The following is a 5,468-nucleotide window of genomic DNA, read 5'->3' as shown; positions in this document are numbered from 1 at the left end:
GATCAATTTACAGCTCAATCTTCAACAGCTTCAACAGAAGCGGGTGCAAAGCACCTCCTGCAAAATGGGAGTGCTTTGTGCCTGCTTCTATTGTAGATTCTAAGCCTTAGGGAGCACTGCGGAGGGCTGTGCAAGGCTCCCCGCACCTCCTGCAGCCAGATGCAGCCCTATAGCATTCCAAGTAAGTCACAAGCACCCCCCGTCACCCCCCTTAGCGACACGGTCCTGGGGATCGTGTCGCTGCCCTAGCCCCTCCCCAGCAAGAACTTACTGAGGGAGTAAAGCTCCCTCAAAGTTTGAGAAATGCTGGTTTAGATATTTGTTAGAATTTTAGTATAATAAATTACAGTGATATAATGCACTGTAGTATATAAGAAAGCAATATGCAAATTATAAGACTCCCATATAACTGACCAATTATTTTTTGATGAAATTATCATGAATTTATTTATTATATTTTTTTTTAAAAAAGATTTATACCCTGTCTTTCCTGTGCTGGAGCACATGCCCAAGGTGGCTTACAATTTTAGAATCAAGTATACAATATATAAAACAATATTTTAAAAAAAAATATGGCATTACAACCAAAGGAGGAATGAACTAATAGATCCAAAGCATTGCTACACAGGAACAGGGAGCAGACATATGACATATCACACAAACTTAAGACCAAAAAAAAAAAAAACATGTTTTGATCCTTTGCCAGAAAGCCAGGAGGGAGGGGGTAGTTCTCAGTTTCCCGGGTAAGGAATTCCATAGCTGTGGTGCCTCTATTTATTTGAGAAATTTATATCCTGCCTATCCTATGCCAAAGCAAATGCCCAAGGCAGTTTACAAAGCTCCATAATAAGCTTACAAAGCTCCATAATAAAGTACAAAGTATCATAACAGGTAAAAAGCATTTAAACAGCATATAATAACAGGTAAAAAGCATTTAAAACATTAACTTTAACATTAAACAGTAAAACATAAAAACAAAGCAAGACCTAGCACATATCATTTAGGCATTGGGGGAACAAATAAGTCCAGGGAGGTAGTCAAGTCACAGCAGTATTTCAGAACTGCAGAGGGCCAATATCTTACTCAGCAACCAAATTCCAGATGAAACAGGTACGTTTAGAGCCCTCAGTGAATAGCTATGAGGGAGAGAGTAGTTCTCAATTCCCTTGGAAGGGAATTTCATAATTGTGGCGCCACTACAGAGAAGGATTGACCCTGAGCTGCCACCCCTGTCACTTTGGACAGAAGCAGCAGTTGTAGAGGAGCCCCCTCAGGTGACTTAAGAGGGCTGCCTGGAATGTATGGAAGGAGGCAGTCATTCAGATAGCCTGGACCCAAATCATGGAGGGCCCTAAAAATTAGAACCAGCACCCTGAGCTCCACTTGGACTGTGGGGATGGGCATTCGCTTGTATCCACGGTTTCAGTTATCCACGAGGCATTTATCCCCACAGGTAAAGGGGCATGCCTGCATATGCTTTTAACAATGCTAGTCAATGGGGCTTATGCCCAGGTAACTATGGATAGGACTACAGCCTTTGGGATGTCTGGGGAATTTTAAACAGATCAGCAACTGCTTGGGTAGGTTAGGAGAGTTATTTTAAATAAATTTTTAAACTTATTGCAAACTTTTAATTTTCTGAATTCATTAGATTTCAGCACATGGGGGTGTTAAATTTCCTGCTTGATAACGTCACTTCCTGCCATGGCGTCACTTCCAGGTTAATGACATCACATCCAGTGAGTCCCGACAGATTATCATTCTAAAAAGTGGGTCCCAGTGCTAAAGAGTTTAGTTTACTGCACTAAGGGATAGAGAGTGCTCTAATAACATTGCTACACAAAACTTTTCTGCAGGTGTTGTACAAAACAGAGAATCTCAGAAAGACAGAGTGGGAAAGATAATTATCTGTTCTGTAATTAATAATTATGTGTTTGAATTTTCTCCATGTATCCTCCCACCTCCAAGAATTTTCAAAGGTGACTGGCACAATTTAAAAAAATCCATCAATTGTGGGACTCAATGAGATTTCATAAGCCATGACATCGCTTATATATGTATACATTGCAGGGTTTTCATATACCTAGCCTAGTGTATCTACACTGTTATGTCTAACATATATTTTATGCCTTATCAACTATTGCAGTGGCTGGTTATAAACATAAATGTAAATGTAAAGCTTTTAGATTACAGTGACCAAAATTTGCATTTAATTGCAGTGACTTAAAATGCTCTGCCTGCTCTTTTTTTTATTCCTGCCTCAATTAATCCATGCATCCTCAAAGGGTCTCTGCATAGTGACAGCTCATAGATTTGCATATAATTATTTGAAGCCAGGGAACTACGTAATTGGTGCTGTTTCATCTGTCCGTATGATTGCATATGCTGAAGAGTCCTTCAAGACCCAACCCCGTAATGCGATTAAACATACATACTCATAAGTTTTTATGTTATTTGAATGAAATGCAGCTATTCAGATTCTGAGAAGGGTAGAGACAGCACAAGTGGCAAAATTTCAGAGTCTAGGACAGTGTCTTAAGTTTACCCCACACCATTCCCAAAACATGCACTTGCAGTTTTTACAGCAGAGGATTGGAAACATTTAAATAAAATGCACAGTCATGGATGGCTTTTAGAGCTGACTGCACACACAAGGTTGCAGATCTCTACATAGAAAATTTTTTCTGAATAGGATCTTTTTTTATTTCTGCAGTGCTATTGGGAAATGTGTAGAATGGAACATGGTGTACTTGAGGAAGAGAGTGTGATATAAAACCTTTCTCTTCCGGATTGTGTCACTTCAGGGTAAGTCTTGCCTCACGAAACTTATAGAATTATTTGAAAAGGTCAACAGGCATGTGGATGTGGGAGAACCCGTGGACTTTATATATCTGGACTTTCAGAAGTCGTTTGACATGGTCTCTCACCAAAGGCTACTGAAAAAACTTCACAGTCAGGGAATTAGAGGACAGGTCCTCTCATGGATTGAGAACTGGTTGAAGGCCAGGAAACAGAGAGTGGGTGTCAATGGGCAATTTTCACAATGGCGAGAAGTGAAAAGCAATGTGCCCCAAGGATCTGTCTTGGGACCGGTGCTTTTCAACCTCTTCATAAATGACCTGGAGACAGGGTTGAGCAGTGAGGTTGCAAAGTTTGCAGACAACACCAAACTTTTCTGAATGGTGAAGACCAGAAATGATTGTGAGGAGCTCCAGAAGGATCTCTCCAGACTGGCAGAATGGACAGCAAAATGGCAGATGCGCTTCAATGTCAGTAAGTGTAAAGTCATGCACATTGGGGCAAAAAATCAAAACTTCAGATATAGGCTGATGGGTTCTGACCTTCTGTGACAGATCAGGAGAGAGATCTTGGGGTGGTGGTGGATAGGTCAATGAAAGTGTCGACCCAATGTGCGGCGGCAGTGAAGAAGGCCAATTCTATGCTTGGGATCATTAGGAAGGGTATTGAGAACAAAACGGCTAGTATTATAATGCCGTTGTACAAAACTATGGTAAAGCCACACCTGGAGTATTGTGTCCAGTTCTGGTTGCCGCATCTCAAAAAAGACATAGTGGAAATGGAAAAGGTGCAAAAGAGAGCGACTAAGAGATTACGGGGCTGGGGCACCTTCCTTATGAGGAAAGGCTATGGCGTTTGGGCCTCTTCAGCCTAGAAAAGAGACGCCGGAGGGGGGACATGATTGAGACATACAAAATTATGCAAGGGATGGACAGAGTGGATAGGGAGATGCTCTTTACACTCTCACATAACACCAGAACCAGGGGACATCCACTAAAATTGAGTGTTGGGAGAGTTAGAACAGACAAAAGAAAATATTTTTTTACTCAGCGTGTGGTTGGTTTGTGGAACTCCTTGCCACAGGATGTTGTGATGGCATCTAGCCTGGACGCCTTTAAAAGAGGATTGGACAAGTTTCTGGAGGAAAAATCCATTACGGGGTACAAGCCCGTATGTGTATGTGTATGTGATGTGTATGCGCAACCTCCTGATTTTAGAAATGGGTTATGTCAGAATGCCAAATGCAAGGGAGGGCACCAGGATGAGATCTCTTGTTATCTGGTGTGCTCCCTGGGGCATTTGGTGGGCCGCTGTGAGATACAGGAAGCTGGACTAGATGGGCCTATGGCCTGATCCAGTGGGGCTGTTCTTATGTTCTTATGTTTTTATGTTCCATCTTGAACAGTTGCTGAACATAGTTTTGAGAATCAGAGGGTCTGACTGGGGTCTCCCCCCCAGAAGGTGGCACATTCTCCATCTCTTCGGGGCTCTCCATCTTTTCATTTGCCAAGCATTGCTTTCACACTCCATCTGGGGAGTCCCCCCAGAAGGCTGCACAGTCTCCATCTTGGTCAAATCCCTAGCAGGTGTTTCAGACTTAGGGGGCATCTGGGGTGTCTCCACCCTGGCAGGCGAAGAGGGTGAGCTTTTCAGAGGCGATGCCATGGCTGCAGCAGGCTGAACGGCTTTCTCCCTTCCCCGAAGGCCAGGGTCTTAAATGCATGGGGCATGCCCGGGCCTGTTCCCATTCCCCCCCTTTTCCCCATTGGGTCCCTGCGGTGGTCCAAGAGCTACGAAACCTACGCCTATTGGTCAGCGGTGATGGGGCGGGTTGATTGAGGGGTCACATGAACCCCTTTCCTGCACTTTATTGTCAGGCTCCTTTTCCTGCCAAACCAAATGTCGGGGCACCACAAAACCCCTTCCTAGTGGTCGGGGGAGCGGGGCGAGTTGTTTGAGGTGTCACTTGAACCCCTTTCCTACACTTCATTGGCGGGCTCCTTTTCCTGCCAAACCAAATGTCGGGGCGCCACAAAACCCCTCCCTAGTGAGGGAGATTTTTTAGGTTTACCTGCATTGATATATCTACTTATGTAAACTTATGTATTTGTCTAACTCATGGGTGCTCAATAGGTGGATCGCGATCTACCGGTAGATCGCGAGGCAAAATGAGTAGATCGCAGAGTGCCGACCCCCCCCCTTCAGGTGCCTCTGGGAGGAAACGCCGGGAGTAAGGTCCATTGTACTCAATGGGGCTTACTCCCAGGTAAGTGTGGCTAGGATTGCAGCCTCACAGCCTAATCCTAGGCATGTCTACTCAGGTGTAAGTCCTGTTATACTCAGTGGGGCTCAAGGTACACCAACATACATTGTACACATAAATGTTATATGTTATGATGGCGCGAACATTGTAAAAAAAATTCTGGTAGATCTCAGGGCCTTGCTGGGTTTCAAAGTAGCTCTCGAGCCAAAAAAGTGTGAGCATCCCTGGTCTAACTCAAGTAATGTATATTGTTCTCTGAAACTGGTTCTCGGGCCTACAAATATGGATACAGACTTTGGTTGTGCAGTTCTCTGCTTACGCAGATAAGAAGGAATGTGTTTTTCAGCTTTTGACTGTGGCTGACATCCAGGGACTTTTGCAAGGGAACAGATATATCAGGATAATG

The sequence above is a fragment of the Tiliqua scincoides genome, chromosome 5 (genome assembly GCF_035046505.1).
Source record: "Tiliqua scincoides isolate rTilSci1 chromosome 5, rTilSci1.hap2, whole genome shotgun sequence".
Taxonomy (NCBI): domain Eukaryota; kingdom Metazoa; phylum Chordata; class Lepidosauria; order Squamata; family Scincidae; genus Tiliqua; species Tiliqua scincoides.
The sequence above is the reverse complement of the archived record's forward strand: the minus strand, read 5'-3'. Positions refer to the sequence as shown.